General features: G+C 35.2%; 1 protein-coding gene and 1 long non-coding RNA gene across 18 annotated transcripts in view; both read right to left on the reverse strand.

Moving 5' to 3' along the window:
* Nucleotides 1–24,772, reverse strand: part of LOC140674824 (phosphatase and actin regulator 2) — a 220,569-nt gene that overhangs the window by 45,440 nt on the left and 150,357 nt on the right. The window lies entirely within an intron of this gene.
* Nucleotides 5,675–24,772, reverse strand: part of LOC140674829 (uncharacterized) — a 67,837-nt gene continuing 48,739 nt past the window's right edge. Inside the window, exon 3 of the long non-coding RNA XR_012048284.1 lies at nt 5,675–15,697. This is a non-coding gene — a long non-coding RNA (uncharacterized lncRNA). The remainder of the gene's footprint in view (nt 15,698–24,772) is intronic.

Genomic DNA, 24,772 nt, shown 5'->3' on the forward strand with positions numbered 1-24,772 from the left:
TTTTGTTACTCGTATAAAACAGTGTTAAGAGATAGCGCAAAAGTGAATATTTCGAATTTTCGTTAGCCAAGCTGCGGGATGAAATTTGCGTGCAATTTTCGAGCCGGCGCCTCGAAGGGATAAAACCAGACGGAACAGGGCACCAGACAGTGAGGATTCGTGCCTGCAACTGGAAAGAGGAGTAGGAGAAAATGTAGAGGGGAGAGGGATCGCACGAGGGATCGAGGAAGACAGAGGGACCGTCGTAGGACGGCGGGGTTGGGAAGGGACCGGCGTTGTGCAATCCGCTACTCGTACCCCGGGCAAGGGAACCGATCGTTACTGGGGAAAACTCGGGTGGCGGTGGAGGGGCCTTTTCATTTTCCGAGGGGGCGCCGCCGCCGCTGCTGCTGCCGCTGCCGCTGCCACTGCCGGAAGGGAGGAAGGGAGTCGCGGGAACGAATGGAAGGCCGGAGGTGGAGGGAAAATTTCGCCGTTCTGCGTTCCGGATTGAGGGACGCGAGGAGAAAGAGAGAGAGAGAGAGAGAGAGAGAACGAGAGAGAGAGAGAGAGAGAGAGAGAGAGAGAACGGACATCGTGCGATCGGGATCCGCGCTGTAGTATCAGCAGTATCGATCATTATATACCGTTGGCCCCTTCGCCCCCATCTCGCACCACTCTCGCCGCCCCTAGTCAGCCACGCGCGCTCGTCTCCCTCGGTCCATCGTCAACGTGTATAGGCTACGTCGACTCCATCAAGTCCCGTCAACCTTGGACTCTGGTAACCGGCAAGCCGAGAGACGAGACGACGCTGAGACGCGAATAACGAGAGAGAGAGAGAGAGAGAGAGAGAGAGAGAGTAAGCGCGCGTTTGCAACCGACTTCCGTTTTACCATATTATCGTTGCTGTTGTTTCTGGGCTCGGTAATGATAATACGATACTTGCACTTTGTGTACACCGAAACTTCTTTCTACCTTGAAATCTTACGACATGATATTTTCAAGAGATAATATTTCCGAACATTCGTTAAATAAATCATAATCGTAATGTGACGACGTGGTCCGGTAACTAATATCCCGTCTAATGAGGTTTTTGGAATCTGATTTCATCTTACGTCTATTTTCAAGACGATAATAAATGACTTTAATAATAATACACGATAATACGATTATTTTACGATATAAGAATATGTACGCTTTCCAATAACAAGGTATTAGTAGAGAATAACTTTTTTACAGCTTTCACTGCCGTTTCTCGATTAACGGCGTCTTTTATACGCGGCAGCTTCAAGCTCTTGCTTTTGATAAGCACTATCGCGAGCGCAAAAGAAGACTGTTTTACAACGATCTCCTGGGGATAAGGGAAAGTGAATAAGAAGATTGGCTTATGGAACCTGCTGGTTTACGAGTATCAGACGTAAACAACTTGTCGGGAATTCAAGTCACTCGGATAATACATTTACAAGAATGGTTTATCGAACGTAAAAGAAAAAAAATCACATTACCTTCTCACATTACCTTGTTCATCTCATAGTAACTCTCTCTTTCATGTTATCTTTTTTATCGTCGATTATATATATCGCAAAATATGCACCAATTTTGAAAAGTATGGCATGAATAAATATCGAACGTGCATTATACTTTTAAAGAGTTATATTTAATTTCTCAAAATGACTTGTAACAGCACTAGAACGTGTGTTAAGCAAAAGTTTATTGAATCGACTTAATATATATATATATATATATATGGTTAAGAGAGCTATAACCGTTTCCATTTTGTGCAGCCAATTAGAGTAGCCGTCGTCTACCTTCGACCAAGATGAAAATATATCTGACGCTGTCCTGTATAAGCAATTTCCGGGGAAAAAAATCTCGTAAAAGGAATGTATCGTAAAAAAGCCAAGTTTACGCTGGTCGTAAAAAAAAGGCAAGAAATGGAAGGGGAGTGGTAGGAAAATAAATGAATGCGGCCACGTCGACTCCCTCGATTTGATATGACTGGAGCGTACTTGAAGACCACCACCTTCCAGCAAACGCTTTCGCTAAAACGAATTCCTAGATTTTATAACGAGACTACTATGCGCAAGATGGTTCGTTAATGAAGGTGTCGTCTCGTCGTCATCTCACAATCTACGTACACAACGTCGTGCAGGGGTGTGTGTGATATCAACTGCGACGATAATAATCGAACAATTTGCAAAATTCGTCCAACTGATGCACGTAATTATACATTTCTTAAAAATATTTTATCGACTTGTATGTGTTTAACTTACTTAAACATATAAATTTCTTCAAATAAAATTTAATTAAATCAAAGGTAATTGATTTAATTAAAACAATCTGTGTTTCAAACTTACTCAAATTTGAAAAAATTACGTTTGTTAGATGATGGTATTTTTCTTGTAAAAGATAAATCGTTAAAGTATCACTATCATTTTGATATCCGACAGACATCACTGCATTTTTCAGCAAAGACAGAGAAGCAAGAGGTGCGTGTTTCTCGCCAGAATAACTTTGGTGACAAGCGGCGAGATATTCTCAACGAAATAAATTTCACCATCGTCGGTGAAAAAATTCTGATATTTTACTACAGTCACACGTGGAAAAACAATTATCCGGCTACCATCGATATCCGCCGTTTTTCGCGGAGTAATTAATTACTTCGTCTCGCGACGATACTCTTTTTATGCCATTGTCGGACGTTTCTCGCTTTGCGAAAATTTCGACGCTCTTTTGTTATATGAAAGTGCACGAGTAATAAATAATAGCGGCCCACATCGCAATCGTAAGAGTGACGGACGCTTTGTTTTTTATTTCATGCGACAAATTTATTTGCTCAGCATTTCTCTCATCTTTTATGGATGTCACCTCTTGCAATTTTCTTTATAAATTTCTTCCACGAACATTGTAGGTTGATATTTATTATGGTCTTTGTATTTGAATGCTCATATCGTCTACAACATGCATTATCCATAAAATACAGACAATCTGAATTTCGCAGGTGTAACTTTGAACCAAAAGTTATTTCGGAGTAAATAAATCTGGAATAAGAATTTATTTTATTGCCATTCTGTAAAAATAAATCTCGTGAAAGAGAGGTTTTTACGAAAATAAGTTTTTGTCAGAGAATAATTTCTAGACGGAAGCAAAAATAGTGATTGAAGAAAAAAATCGCGTGTACTCGATATTTCTCATCGAAGAAATTATTTTATTATTTTTACTTCTAAATATTATCAATAATGTATACATATGTATTAGCGTAGAATTGTATTGCAATAAACTTTATGCAAATCTTCAATTTCATTGCCATAAAATCTTTTTATTGTGGAATTTCGAAATCGGCGAAATCGGAATTTCGAAAATAAAATTTATTTTCAAATTCATCAATCAAAGAATATCGACAAAGCGCGCACAACGAATTCGCGCGACAAAATTTATGTAAATGCTTATGCGATGACAGTTTCGTTGATCAAGTGATGCTGCGTGATTTCTTTCATAAATGTCGCGTCAAGAATGTAAATTCGTGTCATCTTTAGATTGAATTTTCCTGCAGATGAAATGGCTGTTGAATTTCCCACATAATGCGGTGCTCATGTAATGTACTTATCGGTCTCTTTGATTTTCTCACGACACAAAATTCACACGCTGTAAATTCAAGTATTTAAAAAAAAAAAAGAAATTTCTCGATAGTCTCGATAAAATAGAAGCGAACGAGCAGAGCCCGCTTTCGGACCAAAGTTTTTCGCTTTAATACAGGAATTTCGTTTCGTTGCATCGTAGTCAGCTTCGCATCACGATTACCAAACATTTTATTAAACTTGTCAGCTGTGCGATATCCGATATTACATTTTTCCAGAGGGAACTGCGAAATATGAAATAAAAGTAGAAGAATGCAAGAAACGTAATTTTTCACCATACTGAGACACGCTGTTTTCAGTTAGGCAACATCGCGAAACACGTAAAAATTGGTTGTCGTCCTCCTCCCGCCAGAAACATTAATACAACGGCAACTAATCCTGTTAAACGAATACGGTGCGCACGTGCAACAAACTTCAACAAAACATTTCGAACGCGGTTTCAAGAATATTGAACACGTTGCGCATGTGCGATTAAAGTTTTCATCTCCGTTAAAAGGTAAAGGCTCGTTTCCTTAATGTGCGTGGTAGAGAAGATGAAAATAATAAATACCATCCTACACTCTCTGTAAAGCCAGACACAACTGGGCGCATTAAAATTTCAGAAAACCGCTTTTTCCCCTTTTCTCTACGTGACGTCAAAAGCGCGCACGTGCCTTGGATTCACGGCGAGCTGAAACTTACGCACTGACGTAAATCGCGCGTTGAGAATAATTTGATTTAATATTGAATCTTCGGTGTAAAGCTATACAATGAAAAAAAAAAAAGGATTAATTCATAAAGTATGTAAATTCATTTCACAACGATAAATATATTATTTCTGAATTCTTAATATTTTTAATATTTAAACAACTAACGCTTAATTGATTAAAATCTCGTTAAATTGAAGATCAGAGGGCGATTTTACTTCGTTCAACTTAGATCTTCTTAAGTTAAGATGTATAAGATCTTTCGACTTTCAGGATTGAATAACTTTGTCCCTTTTCATTGAATCGTCGCTATGGGAACTCGACACTAAAACTGTCAAGGAATCTATAACTGAAAGGACATCCGCTGGGACACTCCATACAAGGAATTTTAGTCCGCCCACAGTTGTAAAGCTGTATACGATATCGCGACGAATGTATTTTTACGCGAGTCAATGACGCCCCAACACGCGCGGCCGATTTTCCCCGTTGTGCACGCCGAGAATGCACCGAAATAGCGTCGCGACGCCACATGACGTGGATGAGATAGCGTGTATAGGCGACGCGTTTCATGTTTATTGCACCCACGCCGCCCAGCAGTCGCCTGTGAATGGTTATTTGTGTCGCGGATGAATGAATCGTTCGATCATCAGGTGTTCTGATGTATGACACCACCATGTTTGCACAAAGACTTCGAGTATATCATCGAGACTATCTATTAAATCTCTTCTGTGTGGCTCACTTGTTACATTTTTATAAATCCAATGATCATTGAAAACATTTTTCAAAACTGGACATGTGCGAGAGAAACAGAAACTATATGCGTAAAATAGCGTTTTAAATTTATAATCAGATCTATCTAAACTTAAATGAAAAGTCATAATAAAATAGACCACTAAAAAAATTAATTATAGCGTTAGAATTGTTTAACGATAACTTATCTTCAAATAAAAAAAAAAAAAAAAAAAAAAAAAGAATGCCAGTTACAAAACAAGTTATATTTTTTTATTTGTCTCTATCGTAATATTAATAAATAAATGCTAATAATCTAAAAGTTGACTACGATTTTAGAAATTGATAAACCAAATGATTTCTTTGTTTATATATTTTAATCATTTTTTTTTTACTTATTAGGTGCAATAAGGTTTTGCAAAAGTTTTAAATTGACGAAAAGGCTTTGTGTGTCAGCGAATCGAAAGTCATTCGGACGAAAAAATTTGAAGAGACGTGCCTTTTTCGTGGTCGAAATTCAGGTTAAGGTCAATCTACAACTACATATATCTCGCTTAGCTGGTCCATGATTCCGCCCTTCTAAGCTTTGATGTCCAACAAACGCTGTCTATTCCACGACCTGTCTCTCATCGTGCGGCTATCTTTCTCTCAAAACTCGGTCAGGGTCGACATCGGCCAAACTTTGCATTCACAAGCCTTTGTGAAACGTAATGTCAACGATATTTTGCCCGCATATAACATTTTTCCTTTTTTTTTTTTTCTCTCTTTTTCAAAAAGCGACAACACGCGCCTTTCTAATGGACAATATCTGCTGCATGAAACGTCTGAAAATGCTGTCACAACTTGAAAAGAACAATCTCTTTACAATCTTCAAGTATCTTAAGTTCTTTGAAAACGTGTCTTGCTTTTCTAAAACCGCTTTTCCTCGGAAAGATATTGTCACCACATTATCATTACAATGAAGCTAAAAACTTCATTAAATCTACATGCAAATTTGTATAATTGCGTTTTCTAGTAAATTGCAAATACATAGGAACACGATAAACGTCCAACAGTTTAAGCGAAAATAATTAAATAATTCCGCGCATCTCACATATATAAAATGTAATAAATATCAATGTAACGCATTTAGCGATGTCAACGCGGCAAAAGTTAGAACGCACCGAATGAAGACGTCATTTCGTCGTGAATTGTTTAACTGAATCGTATAATTGCGTAGAATAGTCGTTGATTACGTTTCTCGTATAAAGGTAGAGGCGCGGTAACTAAATAGAGATGGAGTAATTAAACGCGTGTGATTTATTAACACAGGACGACACGCGCTACAGAACGATTTTAGCCGATTGACAAAATAACACGAGTGCGGCGCTCGATTGAGGTTATTCAAATATGTCGCTCTAAACAAATCTCTCCGATTGTGTGTAAACATTTATTTAATTCCCAAACAAGCTGCTTTTTCTTCACGCTCGTCGCGTTAACAGAAACGCGCGCGCGCGCGCGCGCACGCTATGTAAACGTATCTGAACGCAATGTTGTCAATTCGGTAATATCTGTCCTGTATGTGCAATCGAGTTTCGGGAGTTTAGATTACAATGAATGATTAAGCTCAGCGATAATGAGTCACTGTGGAGGTCTAAATGATAAATACGTTGGTTTGATAATTCTCTCCAAAGTTTATTATAACTGACAATGTGTTTATTAAATAACCGAATACACATTAAAACTAAGGAGTCTAGTGAGAAAAGAGTATTATTTTTAATTTTTAAAAAGTAAACCGTATTCTGCACAGAGTATTATTTTTTCTTTTAACGCAAAATGAAACATCCTTGTAATTATATTAAAAAATCGCGCTGAAAATATAACAAGTTTTTTTTTTTTTTTTTTTTAAATTTAAATCTAATCACATAAAACAGAATACGGGAAAGGATTAGGGCGGGAAAAGGAGAAGAATCGAATGGTATGTATTATATTCAAATTTGAACTTTCGAGAACCAAATACATCTGATTTTCATTTCGACGATAAGAGGGAAAAAAAATATCGGGGTCGTGATTGCCCGCGCCAATCAATAGCAGTGCGGTATCCAAACGTCTCTATATCGTATCATTTCTCTGATCATTCGTTTCATCCCCTATTTCGGTCTATTCGTCGTTCTTTTGCGACGTGAGCCCGTTACCCGCTCAAGTTCTCACGATTGATCAATCGGTATCAACATCACGAGTAACTTCTGTCACACATTCCGTCGGTATTCCAATATATATTTCAGTGTCGGGAAAAATCCCTACTAGTTATGTGCGAACATACTTGCGGAAGCTGTGGCTCGTCTTGATCGATCACTATTATCTCGTCAGTCTCTCTTTTTAAAAATCGATGTAGATAAAAAAAAAAAACCGGCTCACTTAAATTAAAATTTTTTTGAATTAAATTTTTTCTTCCATACCAATCGCTTAATGGAAAAATAATGCCAATTTCGCGTGTTAATGCTAAAGTTATTCATGCGATTGTACATATTAAATTGCCTTCTCCTTTCTTGTCTCTTTCTCTTTGTCTCTCTTAAAAGATGAAAATATATCAAGAGAGATTATGTATACATTGTATGCTGCAATAATATTGAAACAACAATTATCATGATGTAACCATAACTCGGAGTCTATTTAATCTTCCACGAATGCATTTGAGTTTGAAATAATAGTTTAGTTTATATAAATAGAAGTTAAATTTTTCTTATTTTTTTCTCAATTATACAGCAAAAATACATATTTTAAATGCAATTAGCAGCATTTTAATTTAATTGTAATTTTACATTTTATTCTCTTATTTTTATCCACCTACGGAATATAACGCGTATTTATGTAAATTCCAATGTTAAGTTTCAATAGAAATTATAGATCTATGGAATCGCGTTACATTAGACATAAAATGACGTGAAATTATTTGTCTTTCGTTATTACGAATTGCTTACAGCCATTTACTCTCTTCGACGAGGCAGGAAATATTGCAAAGAAATTGTGTTTGCGAAACCTTGACATTCTTTTAATTTCTCATCGATCTTCCGTACCGCCTCTGCTCCACTGCATTTTCTCGCAAGAGTGCATCGTCGGTCTCAGCTGTGCGGGACGTATAAAAATTCAGTGGAGAAGTTCCAATGGTGTGTCTCACACAGTTGTATTCTCTCTCTCTCTTTCTCTCCGATACGTGAGCCAACGCCAGAAGTATACGTCTTGATAGAAAGTTTCGCTAAACATACTAAAGCGTGGGCGGACACGTGAGATATCAAATCGACATCGGGTGAAATGAGGCAATTATTTTGCAATCCAGTAAAAAAGAAAATAGTTCGAAGGAAATGCAACCCGCGAGAAAATGCATCACCTGGCTAATTGTTTCATCGAGTTCGCCCACGCACCTTGAGCAAGAAATTTTCCACGTTTCACGAAACACACACGACGTTAATAACGTTGTTTACGATACTGTACACAAATGTAATAATTAATAAAAAAAAAAAAATAAATTACATTTTCATATATTTTAAGCTTCGAAAGAATAATAATCAAAGACACTATTTACTAGTTTTTGTTATAATAGTGAAATGTTTGTACCAATATTTTCGTCAAAAACATTATAATAATATATAATATAAAAACAATATACATATAATAAAAATGTATATGTAATAAATAAAAGATTTAAAGATATTATATCAAATATCTTGAAATAATAACGGAATAATTTACAAAAGAAAAATTTAAAGAGAAGTTTTGATTAAACACACCAATTGAAAAGAATGCACACAGGTATACAAATGCAAAATATACATTTTGCTTACAATTAAAAAAAAAAAAAAAAAAAAAAAAAAGAAAAAGAAATATTTATGACTTTACAGTTGCAATCATCAGAAAGAAGTTTGAATGTCTCATTAAAGTAAATATCTTATAAGAAATCTTATAAGAAATTTAATGCAGAAAGAGAGAGAGAATGTTACATAAGAAATATACCTCGACCTTTTCCCACCATAATCGGATTTATGATCGATTACTCTGTATTTGAACTGAAACTAATGTGACATTCTCTAGAAAATATAAAAGATAGAAATAAACTATCAGCTGTCAACAACAAAATTTAGAAAGATACGGTGTCGATGATAGTTAATTGAAATTGAAAAAACGCTACATTACATTTCCAGTAATCCAAAACAGACTATTTAACCCAAGATTCGAAGATGTCAGAAAGACGTAAACATGTAAATATATACTAAAAAAATACAAAAAATCGTGAATATTTGTTCAATCTACCATTTTAATAAGAACATGTTATTGATAAAATAGGTCATTAAAAATAATTTGGATAGTAAAATTCTAAATGAGAAGGCAAAATAACTTTGCAACAATTTGCATGTGCTTTAATGTGCTTCGAGCTGCGTCATCTTGCTGAGTAATTTCGATGTAACGCCCGAGGGAAAGAGAGAAAAGTTTCAAGGACTGTGAAGGCTACAAGGAGATTTGGAGAGACCCGCAGTCCTTCCCGTTTTCCTTCATTGCCTCCCGGCACTTATGAAAATAAATTGATGGTGGGTAGCTAAGTTATGTCGGGCTATCGGCAGCTTGTGAAAAGAAAGATAAGAAGCTACCAACCACATCATACTTTGTGAAAAAGAATGGACAAAAGTGGCGACGCGAGAATTCGGTCAACGATAATCATCAGTTGGCTTAACGATGTTATCTTATTCTCTTTCGGATTACTTTGCTTTAAAAAAAAATAAATAAATAAAATGTAATAAAAACTAAAGAATTTTTAATTTATACGATAAGATTTGAAATCTTATGAAAATATTACTATATGTAAAATAATTACTATTTATATAATAATTATTATATAAAATACATTTTATCGTTGCAATTGAAAGACATATAAATATATTTTTTTATAAATTAAATATTTTCATTAATTTTAAAATTGTATAAAATATGTGAAGAAGAAGACAGAGTAACAATTAGGTTAGGTTCTTGATTCATTTATCTCTACCTCTGGGTTATAGAAATTAATTATCTGTCAGATGTGATACTAGTAGTTTATTAAAACTGAAACTGAGACTTAGGTATCGGATAAAGGGGTTAAAAAAAGAGCTCTTCTGAAAATTTATCATAAATGAATAATTATCTTCGGTTCTATGTCATAAACCATTAAGGAAAAGAGAGAAAGAGAGATATTAATCTGCGGTATTTTAAGTTCCTATATATTATTCTGCGTCGCTGACAAGTACATTTTACCTGTTTCGACTTGAATGTGTCGCTGTGACACTTTACGAATCTCGCGCACACATCTGATAAAATGCTTTCCATAAATTCCGATTAATATACGTCAAACGATTTTGATATTTGAGCTCCTAAAAACGATAAAATATTTAATAACAGGAAATGCAAAGATAATTTATAAAAATATTCCCGGAGCTGTTATAAGTTCGAATTTTCAAAAATTCGCTGCTGATTACGATTTTTCCAAAAACGACCATTGCATTAATGACGTGTAACGTGACCGGAAAATTGTAAACGAACACCGCAAACCCTACTTTTGATAAAAAAAAACACACAAAAAAAGGAAACTGTAAACATTGAGGTGGTAGTGCCGCAAATTTTCCCGAAGGTTAAGACCTTGACCTCTCTTTGGTTTTTACATCGTCGTCGGTATGTTTCGCGGGATCCTTTGCATCGATTTCGGCAGATGAAACTCCACCCAGTCTTTCAAACGCCCACTGGGAACAAACTGGCAAGAGGAGGTCAAACCAGCGATAACCATGATCGAACGTCTACTTGCAATTTTCAATCAAGCGGGATTCTTTTATCAAGCTGCATCCACGTATATTGCAATAACGTGAATACTATCACGAATCTGATAATAAAATATATAAATATTAATCTGATATTAGAACAATCAATTTTATTCGGAAGTAAAAAGATTGTCTCTCTCTCTCTCTCTCTCTCTCTCTCTCTCTCTCTCTCTGTATGGAAATAAAATTTTCTTTTTTCTACAAACAGTCACATCCTATTTTAATTTCAAAGAATTATAAAATATGATAATTTATTATTTCTTTTTATACTATTATTTTAGTATTGTAACGTACTGTACTTTTATAAATATTTCAAAATTTAATTTAATCCTTCATTATTTTTACATCAATTCCGGCATTTTAAATGCAATGCCGGAAGCAAACGCATCAATCCCGTCAATGCAAGACTCGATCCGTGCCAAGGATACTGCGACGGAAGTATCAATAGTAACATCGGGGGAGGGGGGGGGGAAACGGGAAGTTTCGTTTAGGATTCATGCTCCAATTCATAACTACCTGCGCTTCGTCTCGCGTTGGCCTATTGAATCGTAGATTGAAATCGGCTCGACGGTATAGATCTGTGATACTGTGTGGCGCAGCCACGTCCGGCAATTTTGTGGTCGAAATTCGGTTAATAAAATATAATACATCGGTACGTTCTTCACTATCAAGAGCAATTTCCACGGATGATGGAGAACCAGCGCTGCCGCTGTTCATCTCGCCGGCACGAATATTCAAAGCAATTAACGAACACGTAAATATATTAATAATATACGCGATATTTTATGAAAGATGAAACAATCAATAAAATGCGATCGTCAAAATAAATCCTTTAAATTTCACTTTTAAATTTTTAATATTTTAATGATTAATTTTTATGTAATTTTCTCTCTCTACAAAAGAAGAAGAAAATAAGTATGAGTACGGGGATAAAAAAAAATAGCGTATTTATTGATTGTTCATCTTTTTTGATTTCATGATACTTAACTATCAATGTCAGTTTAATTGGTTCAATTGTATTGCCAATTATTAAAAATTGAATGTTAAGTTTTCCTTTAATATTACGAGAGCTAGCTTCAATGACGTATACGGTCTTATTTATGTTTGTAAGCAGCCCTAGGGTAGGAATCGTATGTGATTTGCATGCTGTTATCGATTTATTCCGAGCCTTACACTCCATGCAATCCTCAATATTAGGCTCTCTCCGGTTACTCGTTTTCTCTCTCCTCTACTCTCGTTCGTCTAACACATACGATCGTGCCATATTTACGTAAATAGAAAAGCCACCGAACAGGTCTCTCAAAATTCATAAAGGGACGCACAAATCCGCAAAAAGACTTGCATCTCAATTGGCTCGTATCCCGAAAGCGTATAACATCTCGTAATTTTCGATAATAAAAAACTAACTAATAAAAAATTTCAAGAACAAAATAAGCGCCATGTCTATTCTTCTTGTCTATTTATATATTTATTTTATTGTAATCAAATAATTTAACCGATCACCAATTCAAACGTTGCTCTGTCGAATATTATCTGCAGATTATAATAATCTCATATTTTGACAAAGATAAATTTAGTTTTACAATATATTTATTTTTTATACCATACAAAATTTTTTTACACTATATTATGTCCAATAAAATACTAATCCGTATATTTATTAAAAAATATCTGTGGTTTTTGGCGAATGTATTTGTAAATTATATATATCCACTCAACGGGCAACACATAAATTTTAAAAATGACATTCAATCAAGCAGAAACCTGGAATGTATTGAGTAATTTATGATTTATCGCGCGCGCAGTTTTTTTATGATGCTATAAATTTTTTCGAGTAAATGTCGAAAACCAATGAGAAGCGTCAAGTATAATGATCAATTTCTGAATAAAACGTTATTTTTATGTAACAAACGTTCTTTAAAAACTTAAAATTTAGAATTCACTCCATCACCAACGGTGATAAATTTCTCACCACGAGAAGAAACAGTTTAACAATTTTGATATTTGTGTATTCATCGCGTGAAAATTTTCCGCAATACATGAAAGCTATTATCGGCTTTCACTACAGTTTCTCGAAACTATTAAATGCTTCTTAAACGATTAAACGAGATGCGCATTAAAGTGTTTTGCTGTCGCCAAGTTATCGTCTTCCGAATCTACCGTTTTGCAAAGTTATTACCAAAGTTCGCGCTATCTTCACTAAATAGGCAACGATGTGTCGGTGTAGCGTCGGTACGATAATTTCCATAGCAAAATTGTCTTAAAAATTGTCGAGTGTTTATGAGAACGTCAGTCTTTTACCGCGAAGCGAAAACTTTCGACAATTTATTAAAAATCAAATGGAAAAGTAATGAGAGAAAATGTAAAGTGCGAAAATTAGCAGTTTCTTGCGCTTCTTGTTATCATTCATCCAATACGCGAGCAGCGAACAGCTATTACTTGAGAAATATCGTCGGCATTAAACGTCACTTGCGTCTTTCGCAGAGATATTAGGGAAAATTATCGCGTGGCCAAATTGGAATAAACCAGCATTCGATCTCCATTCGCAAATCGCATCCTACGGGGATTAGGATATAGCTCCACCCTATAATACGCGCCGCGCACATGTTAATTCGAGTATAAATAATCCGTCCGAATTAAATATCGATTAGGCGCGAATGGCCCCCGTCGAGAGAGTTGGCCGTTTATAAACGAGAAGTTTGCATTTGTTTTAAAAAGAAGACGCGCGAGAAATGCGAACGTCACGAACTATTAATTCCGCGCGAGCATTAAGCAAAATAAACGGTTTTGCGCGGAAATGTTTTCCCTTCGCGCAGTCGAGGAATAAAAAAATAATATTAGATTTACGTTCGCGCGGCAAAAACATACCGGTGGCGCGCCGCTTTACGGTTCACGCGCACGTTCCAATTATTAATTCAACTGCAATCCTTTTCCTAGCAACGAGCGTCGAGCGATACAATTCTCTTCTTGAAACGTGGCGATGTAATGCAATTATCTCGGCGCGGTCTTAATTGATTTTCGCGCGAAAAAGAGAATCGACATTCTGTATTCGCGGAACGTAGGACGTATCAGTTTCTTTGAACTGGAGCCGTAAATTCATTTTTTTTTTTTTTTTTTTTTTTTTTTTGCAACACGTGTGCAGGTAAATGGACAAATGTTTTAAACATATAACCACTCTCTTTTTCCACTCTCGAATTTAAAGAGTTTATCTTTAAAGTCACTCGACTAATATCAATCGGTTATTCTTTCATCACGGGTTTGTTATAACGCAAATGTAAAAACGCTCGTGTAATGAAAGATTACCAATTTTTCCAATTACCAAGTTTCAATGGTATAACGAGAATTTATTTGCGCGAAAATATTTGTCAGCGTTCTTGTAATATTATTTCAAGCACTCCACGATTCATTTCAATTCCCTTCATCCTTCTCCTACCCGTGTTACCCCTTACGTAAGAGCGCCTGCATTCCGCTCCTTCGAGCGGTTCGCTCTTTTACAAGAACAAAGTGCCCTTACATGCCGAGGTGTGCCGCAACTCCCCCGGATACGGCGGCTAAAATGGACGATTATCCGCAACCACATAGAATAGACGTTCGAGTCAAGCTAAAGCAATTTTAAGACGACGGAGCCGGGATTACCGCGAAAGAACAGTAAATCGCGCAGAGTCGAAGCCTTAAATATGAATTGTATTACTCGTGTAACTACAGTAATCTCTTTTTACGCGACTTTTGCCGTCCGTGCCCCGTGGGAGCAACGCGGGATCGAGGAATAAATTTCAAATATAAACGACGATCCGTGCGATCGATACAGCGCCGAAAGGCGAATGTTTACGAGCGCCAGTAGGATATTTTTCCACGTGGACTTGGCTTGATTCACGAGCGAGCTCCTCCTCGAATAGATACGTGTGAATTGTATAGGCTCGAAACTCTCCCCGGATCGATAAAAGGATTGCTCTCTCTCTCTCTCTCTCTCCCCCCCCCCCTTTTTTTTTTATTTTTTATAGAGTATCTTTCTGTAGTGCCTGTTGCAATCTGGTGAGGTCAATCGTAAATTATACCAAACAAAAGAGTGTAATTCTTAATTCGCAGAGCAAATGTGCGGAGCGACCTTCAATATTCAGACCGTAAAGTGTCAAATATTATAACGGATGCCGGTTCAGCCAGCCATGAACGAAGCTCAGTTGCTAAATCACCGCAGATATTACGTAAATAACACTCGAGCGCAGGAAATAATGCCTATTCAGTCGCGTTAAGCATAATGTGCAACTCTCTGAATAATTTTCTCTATTCTCGCGTGCACCATAGTATGAAGATAAAGCGTGTATATGTGTCATCATCGATATACATATATTTCACGTTGTACTATTATATATTTTCCGCAATAATGCAGTGCCTTAGTTGGCGTTAAGCCACGCCCGCGTTCAACATAGTTTCCGAATTGCTTGTTCTATGCATCGCTCCATGTACATTAATGGACATGGCAATGAAAAAGTAAGGTTTTTCGTGAAAAATCACAACCTAAAATTTTATCGAGAAAAGTTGCGACGAGCGATGACTTTGCTTTATAATATTTTATTTTTAATCGCAAATGGAATATAAAAAAATACATGTATTTCACATCACAGGATGTAATGTGTCATAAGAAAAAAAAAAAAAAAAAATCATCAAGAAAAATGAGGTTGCTAGTAATCTCCATTGCATGTCGTGAAAATAACGTATTATTTTGTTAAAAAGGAGTAATATATTTATATATGTCACTCACATTTTCTGCTGTGTACTGCTGTGATTTTCCTCGTAATGTGCGTAAACATTTGAAGAATACTTCATACCAAACATGTAATGCACTTACCTAAAACAGAAAAATAAAAGAGATTATTATGCAAGCGTTATTATACAATGTCAAAAACTAACAGCAGTTGTATATATCGTTATATAATAATGAAATTATATGATTTAACAAGGGACACGTGAAATATGGAATCGATTTTCGAGTATACTCTCAATTTTTCGCCTCCGTAGATTCTCCGCGGAAAATGCACTCGTATAGAATGTGCATGACTATTACATAATGCAACGAAGCTTCATGATGCGAGAGAATACAACAGACATTCGGTTTTCAATTTCATATTGCATTTTCATTTCCTCTACATTTTCGATAGTAATATGAGAGAAAGGAAAATGTTACATAATCATTCCATTGCGATGTGATCTCATAAAAATTGTATACAAACAGCGTACAACTTTTGTTTACAATCTTTGTTTTTTTAATTTCTCATGAAATAAATTCATAACACGTGACCATAAAAAGGTGTAACAAAGCTTTTTTAAAAAATAATGGAAATACAGGATTTTTAAAATAAAGCAAAAAGCAAACTGCACGAGCAAATTAAATTAAAATATGAAAAGGGTATTTTTATTTGGCTAGGTAAAGATCATACACGAGTCGAAAGATAAAAAGGAAGATGATTCATAAAGCAAAAGAGTCTGTTTCCGCGAAATTTCGTAATGTCAATGTCAGTTACGCAACCATGCATACCAAAAATTTTCAAGCTTGGAAAATAACTATCGGTTGATATCTTTGTCTTTTGTTGTTCGCGAGAAGAGGGTCGACGCACATCTGCTTCAGTTGTGCATTCATTGAATTCTAGCGATTAAATACCTCTTCAAACTCGAAAGAAATTCCGTTTCTGCTGTGAGAAAATAATCTGTAAAATGCTTTAGCTAACATATCAATCGCGCGGAACTTCTTCTTTGATATATGCAAGAAAACTAGGCTAATCGAACAAATTCTTTTTTTTTTTTTTTTTTTTTTTTTGCACAAAATACAAGGATTGAAAAAGATTTCTCTTCTTGCCACGACAGATCGTTTTACGTTACTTTCAAATAAATAATTCGTCACATTAACTTTTAAATAAATATTTTTTAATTATTTCTTAAATTCCTAATTTTACATAACATTTTATTCAAAATTTAAACATCAAAAATTGCAAACACAAATATAATAACTCGACCATTCTCATGCGAAAAGATTAAAAATGCCAGTTTATTTGCGAAACTATTCCAAGAAATAATTATTGTCAATTGCTATTGAATCGTCCAACACTTAGCCATAAAATCGTTTGCGATTGCTTACTTCCGCCGTGTATCCTTCTGCTTGAACTTTATCTGGCCGCTACTACTAGAAAGTGGAGCTTGAGTTCGACAAGCCCAATTAATTACAATTCAAGTAGATAGCAAACGAGTTTAAGTAACACAAATTACTGCAGCTGTAAGCTGAAGAAAATAACAATTTATTCTATAATAAAACAATCTATCTATTGTGTAATTTAATGCGAAATTGAATATAATGTTAGTATAAAGTTTCTTTTTTTTTTTTTGTTTGAATTATATTAAATTAATTATTTATATATTATATACAAAGATCTTATTAAAATTTTACTCTAAAGTAGAATTTGTTTAATTATACAAGAATGTGTTTACTTAATAAAAAAATACCTGAATGTATAAAAAATATCGATTAAATTCTTTAGATAAATAATTGTATCTTTTATGAAAAATTTACAATGTGTTCATTCCTAGTTGATCGAAGAATTTTTACGAAAGCGTACGCGAAGGTGAGAAAACGAATGACTAAGAAAACAAATTTAGCATCCATTATTAATGTCTTTTAAAACAGATCACCAAAGCTAGAACAACGCCTCTGTCACGGGATTTTTTTTCTCATTGTCGCGGGAATGCCGATTTTCCCGAAACTCCCTCTCTCAAGGGGCAAATCCGATCGTTTTTCCGCGTATCACGCTGTCACGCCTTCCTCGCTTTGAAAGCACCCACTCGTGAAAGTTTTCTCCAGAGTTTTATTCCTCCAGAATCGCTGACGGGCGAGAAGAAGAGAGCGGAAGAGTCGCTTCGTCCTACAACGAACGAGAAATACTTCCTTCTTCAGCGCGGGGTTGCAGCGATCACGTTCCGGAAAGCTCTCTCCTTACCTCCCTGCTCCCCTTCCTCATCTCAGCACCACCGGTTGGACCATCGCCACCCACGCTTCTCTCAAGGTTAATCTAATACAAAAGCGACGAGATCTTGTCTTAGGATTTCCGTCAGCTTTCTCTTTCCTTCTCTCCCTCTCTCTCTCTCTCTCTCTCTCTCCTTTCCTTCGCTCGTCGCGAAGACGGGGATCAAGAATGCCGAAAGCACTCACGACCTATTCTTGCAGTTTCACTGTCACTGAGATATGTCCTTACTTATTCTCCTCCCGTACATACGTCGCGAGACATATTGCGGATATTCATCGCGCTCAGCGCAAAAATTACGCTACTACGCCCGCTGGCGAGAAGGAATTCTTAAATCAACGTTTGCGAGAATAAAATTTTCCGAATAAACGCGCGTTTTGTAAAATAAACAAATGGACAAAATGATTTTATGCGCCAAATTATTTTCTTTTTATCGTACAACTTTATCGAATATCTTAATCAAGAATTTTCTAAATTGAAAATTTTAAAGAATTTTCTACTGTTAGCTCGAATATACTTTCGCTACATTATAATTCTTTCGAAATATTAAATTTATCCAGTGCAGTAAATATCTGGAAAAATAGCAAGCTCTAATCCTTTCCATTTTCTTGCGGCTAATCTCCCGCTCACATGTCATTCTTACTCTTCCTTCTAGTCTCACATTACAACCCTCTGCTATACGTCTACCATGAAATCGTTTAACCTTGAAAGCTACCTCCGTGGCCTTCGGATAAGACTAGCATGGAGATCACGCGAAATTCATTTTAAACCAATTTGACGAAGATTTCCAGCAAACAGTGGGAATGTAGAGGTTACTTCGCAATTTAAGTAACGGAAATTCGAATGATGATGAAACAGATAAATAAATGGATTTTGGTTGGTTCGTGACACGCGAACATCGCTTTTATCCAAAATTAGTCGGTGCAGCGACTGTGAAATTAGTTATCAGAATATAGTAGATTTCCAATTATAGAAAGGTAGATTTCCAATTTCGTCCAAGTTAATAAAAAGTTTATACTATTAATTGCTGTAACCGTTCCTCTCGATATGCGAACATCGTTATGTGCTCTCGTTTCTCTCTATAAATCCGTTAAATTGTTCGGAGCCTTCGTACGAACCCACATAGAAGGATTACACGTGTTCTGTATATCTCAAGATTGGCACGAGACCTAGTTCGTGTTTAAGCACTATCCGAACCAATATTATGTATATATGCATTCCGCTACCACTTGCTCCAGGCAAATTTGTGAAAGTTCACACCCGATGTCTAGGGAGGTTCCAAATGCTAAATGCCATGTCGATTAACGCGAGACAGAGTTTGTGCGCTGTAACTTGCTTATAATTAATTCACACCGTAATTTCATATACGTGATTCAAAAGATAAAGATTTGAAAAAAAAGCTTTAGACAAATAAAATACTATCACGAATTTGAGAGAGAGAGAGAGAGAGAGAGAGAGAGAGAAAGAGAGAGAGAGAGAGAGAGAATAGCTTTAAATATTCTGCCGTTGAACAATCCTACCACAGCTTCAAACATCGTGCTTGCACGAGCGAAATATAGCTAGGAAACTCAATAACCTTCGTAACTTTTCTTAAATGTAAACATTACAAACGCCAGGGAGATTAATGTCAGTGGTCGACATTGCCTTTGGTATCTCTCTCGCAGCTAGTGAAAGGGGTGGACCAGTGAATGAGGATCGGTATTAAGTTGGACCGAGTCACTGAATCTGCAAAGCGCGTTCTGTATAACTATCGCGCTCTCCCTTTTATGGAGTGCAACTATGTATGAGATTCATGACGATGCAGAGGCAGAAGAAAGATAGATATATATATATATATATATATATATAGAGAGAGAGAGAGAGAGAGAGAGAGGTGCGCGCACGCACACACGTACAAAATTTACATGTAGATAATACATGGTTCGTTGCAATTGCACGCACGCTGCACATTGCATGGACGCGATAATCGGAAAGCATTTCGCCATCTGTGAAAAGGCACCCTTCCTCCTCCATTTCCTTCCTTGCTCGCTGCCCCTATTATTTCCTCCCCTCCCCCGGCTCTTACGATGTGCGGAATCGCACGAAAGTGAACCGAAAGGTGTGTGTACGCGCTACGTCGGGGCGAGATAAACTCTGAAATGATGTATTATACACTCGGCGAGTTTGCTAGTATCGTTCTGAGAGAGAAAATTACGGCCCTGCCCGTGAGATTTCTCAAATTATGAGAGCGCAATGCGGCACGTCGGTCGATTTACCTCATTTCACTGTTATATCATTGGAGAATTAGCGGAAGTAATTAAACGACTTACATCAATTATCAAGCAAAAACAAGGAAACTGTTCCCTGATACTTGATGATGGAATTACTAAGGAAGAATTATTGAAGATACAAAAGAATTTTTCAAACAGTATTGTTGTTTCTAAAAATAGATACGGAAGATTCAAATTTGTCAATTCAACACACATAAATGTTTGAAAAATTATGCAAAGAGAAATGATTAATTAGGAATTTATATTATAATTAAAATGATTAACCGTGAGGTTGTGTGTATTACAAATATTACAACAACGTCGGTAGATTGTTCAGATGCGGAGGCTACACGCAAGAGACCACATTTCCAGAAGCAATAGAGAGATTAATGACAATTAGTAATTGATATTAAGCTCTGCGGATTGTGGTCTGGCAGGCTCTCGTAACCCATTTACTCGACAGCGCATATGGCGCGCTGGAGAATCTATTAACACACATCCCACGATCGTGTAACGTGTCCGCAATTTTTTCCAATTTCAGTGAGAAAATATTTTATTTAAAAAATGTGATGTCAAGAGAGAAAGAGAGTGGAATAATTCGAACGCTGCAATTTCGCAATAAATCTCTCATGCGAATGCTATCGCACGACGATACATTTCAATCTATTCGCGTCACTCATATCCTTATACGGCGACTAAAAAAAATGTTATATTATACTATTAATACCGTTTCAATATATTTGATAGATTTGATATTGTTAATCGTGCATACGACATATGATTGGTCGCTATTTCTTTTATCATCTCAAATTATGAACATCGATTATTGTCTCTCTCTTTTTTTCTTTTTTTTTTTTTTAATATAACTTTTTCAAATACGGCACGAGAACGACGCCTTGAAAAGCATTCGCGAAAAAATGAAGAACATCAGATGCGACTTTACTTTTTGCGATAATATGAGCTACTTATCTGTCAGAAATACTTTTTTTTTTTTTTAAATAAATCTTTTTACCAGAAAGCTACATAATTCGCTCATTGCTCTCTCGTCTTTCTTCTTCGTCGTTTTTCTCATCTAATTAGTGTGTTTACCTAGAATTTTCCCGTAATTAGATACACGAAAAAACTATTTGTTTCTAACAGAAATGCATTGCCTTTCGGTATCGTTTTCATCCTCGGGCAATGTTCAATTAATCGCGACTATGATTCATTATTGTATTCGAGCATTTGACACACATTATTTCCTTTATATACATATATGCATTATATATCTAAACGAGAGTTTCGCTAGTAATATTCGATGACAGGCGTATTCGCGGTGTATATTGTTTAATATTTGACGTCAATCAATGATCGTGAGAATAATTATAGCTTCTCCTACGCAATATCAGACATATCAATGCACAGAGTAGCTCTTTGAATAATTACCTTTAATCAAGCAGCGTGCTATTCATGAAATAGTAACACTATGAGTGTTTATGATTATTCTTGCGCAATTTTCCTATAAAAAAAAATTCATTTGTATAATAAAAGTTTTCTATTCATAGAGCAAAGCTTTGATTTTACTCTAAAACCAATTTATAGTGAATTTGATTATTAAATGCAATTTCCTAACTGCAATGCTTAGATAAAGCATTTTTTAATAAAGTAAATTAATTTTTTACTTAAATAATAAACGTATATTAATAAAAACCCAGGGGCTTTTGTATTCGCAACTCATGTAATTTCGATGTCTCGATTAATATATAAGAGTCACCTATCATTAGCATATCAGTATATGTAATGCTCGTATAATATATTCTACATAATGCTCGTTAATTATAAATTCTTTGAATTGGTTAGAAATTAAATTCTGTCCAACGGTTTCAACCTCGAAATTAGCTCTTGGTGTTTATAATGCGTCGAATTTTCCATATCAAATATCATTATGAGAAAGAAAACGCCGGGATGGATGCATGTGAACGTTTTTATACAAAAGAATTCGAACCGAGGTATAATTTTGCTTCTTTCTCGCTCGAAAAGACCAATTATCGCGCTTTCGATTCCGGTCCTTTCTGTCCTCTCTGAGGCGTGAACAATTTTGCATTTATATTCAATAGATGAAAAGAACGAGGGTTGGGGTATTGATACCTCATTGCGCTCACAAGTAACTATTTTAGAAATTGTCTTTGATATGCAAGTTTAGGGACAAAACTCCTGTCCTCTGTTTCTCTTGAGAATAAATATTTGACCAGACAAATCAGTAGTCAACTAAAAAAAAAAATTGGTCACATTCGGATATTAAAAATTAAGTAAAACTAATTTTAAAAACCTAAATTCAAAAGTTTTAATAATGCCAGAGAGAAAAGAGAGAGAGAGAGAGAGAGAGAGAGAAGGAGAAAGGAAGAGAGTTTATACGAGCTGTTAGGCACAGATCCATGCTATAAAGTACTTACAGTAAATCTCTCATAGTACAATTTATGCCGCTTTCCGTAGCAGGTTTGCTCTCTCTCCATAGTTACTAATTTCGACCGTCACTCAAGCCAAAGGCCGGCAATCAACTAAACAACTCGAGCCTTCTCGTATGTTATGATCCTAGTGTGTATTATAATCCCCACTCCTGTATTCAAAGATCTTATACTAGCGAGATGTTGAACAAATAATGTTTGAATCTGTCCGTGTGTATGAGATTCCGTTTGTCTCGAGAAGATCAAATATTAAACATTTCCTTACGTTAATTATCTTAGTATATTATTTCAAATTTTCTTTTATGAATATTTTCGTAATATTATAATAAATATTTCGTGTTATATTTTAACCTAATATTTTCTCCAATTATCTTAGAATAAATAAAGTAAAATTTGCATATAATTAACAGTGACTACAAATTATAAAAAATAAAAACAGAACTCTTTTAAATAATAATGCGAAAAAGAGTTTGTTTACCATTTGAATAATAATAGTACATGTGAAAATATTATCATGAGTAGTAAATTGTGTTAAATGTATTATAAAGCAGATTACATACATTAAATATATTAAATAACTTCATATTTTCGATCCATAGGTGAAAAAACTGACTTTATATTTTCGAACATGTACATTAAAAAGTCTCTTAATCTTTAAATCGCATTAGGATTTTTAATAAATTTTAAATAATAATCCTTTATAATAATAAACAAATGTTTATCCTATCAATAATAATCGTAAATAAGGCAAACTTTATTATCAATTTTTAGAAAAAACATTAACGATATTTGTTTTATATTTGTTTTATTCAAATACAAAAAGAAATACAAAGTCTCTTGTGTGTCCAATTATAATATAAATGTTATTTATTAATTTAAAACAAATATTATTTTCAAAAAACTAAGTTTACAAAGTCAATAAAGATTTTCCTATCTTTTTCTTTTGTTACAAACGAGTAGGAAGCGTAGGTGGTTGAACAAAAACTCAAACGCAAAAAAGAAATGTCATCGAAGAATTCCTTTACAAAACAGCTGTGTTTATTTCAGCTTCTTTCCATTCTTTCCTTTCACTTATCCTCTTTTCTTCTCTTCTGTCACTTTGTTAGTTGCCTCTCGAATTAATACAACTTTTAAGTCAATACATAATCACTTTCTTAAAGACTGTTCTACAATAAGTCATATGTCGTGTGTCGTACGTGTAAATGTCGGATCCGAAAACTTGCACATCACTTTACAATTGAATCACGAGATAAATATTTATATTATATACAGCAATCGAAACTGGAATGTTGGAAATTTATTTAAATTTGTTAGCATACAAGTTGGATTTAAATTTAAAAAATAAAAAATAAAAAAAATAGAAAAGTAAAAAAATAAAATTTTAAAAAAATAATAAAAATAAATCATGAAAAACAAATTATATAATATATTGCATTCTATCGTAATTGTAAAAATCGAAAAAGATGGAATTGACTATCTTTCGTTCCGACAACTTTATACGATAACCGATCGCGCAGAACGACGCATGCATCTGACATCCGACATCTGACATACGATCTATTGTAGTAAAAGTCTTAACGAAATTTTAGTTACGGCTAAATTCAATTTAATTCAAACTTTTCCGTGGCTCGATGCGGCATCGGCGAACGCAAAAGTTCGGACAATGCGCGAGGGCAAGTCGTTATTGCCTTTGTACCTTGACACGATTTATTATCAATGCTTATGCACCGATATCCACGTGCGTCCGTTTGTCCGACATTCCTTGTCCTTCGCATCAAAGTCGTAATTCCATTTTACTGCACAATTAGTAAAAGTAAAAGTCAGTAACAGTAAAAATAAAAATTAGTAACAGTAAAAAAGAAAGTGCTTTCAAAGGTTACTGTTAAACATAACAAATTTAATGCAATTCAGAGAAATGTTCTTCCTTCTTTAATTTTTCTTGTAAATGTTTGATATTTCAAACTTTTTACAATCATCGTTTTTACTTTCTTTGTTTAATCAACCGTGAAAAAGCTTTGATACGAATTCAAATTTATACCGATTATTTTAGATTTATTTAGATCCACACGTTCGTTTTCGCGCTCGTGCGAGCTTATTTTCTCGGACACATTCTCTTCGCACAAATCAATAAGATTAAATTTCAATTATTCGCAATACGTGACGAAATCCGCTTTCGTTCACTGGCTTATGACTCGCGTGCCTTTTCATTTTACAAGTGAAC

Source organism: Anoplolepis gracilipes, chromosome 16, assembly GCF_047496725.1.
Source record: "Anoplolepis gracilipes chromosome 16, ASM4749672v1, whole genome shotgun sequence".
Classification (NCBI taxonomy): domain Eukaryota; kingdom Metazoa; phylum Arthropoda; class Insecta; order Hymenoptera; family Formicidae; genus Anoplolepis; species Anoplolepis gracilipes.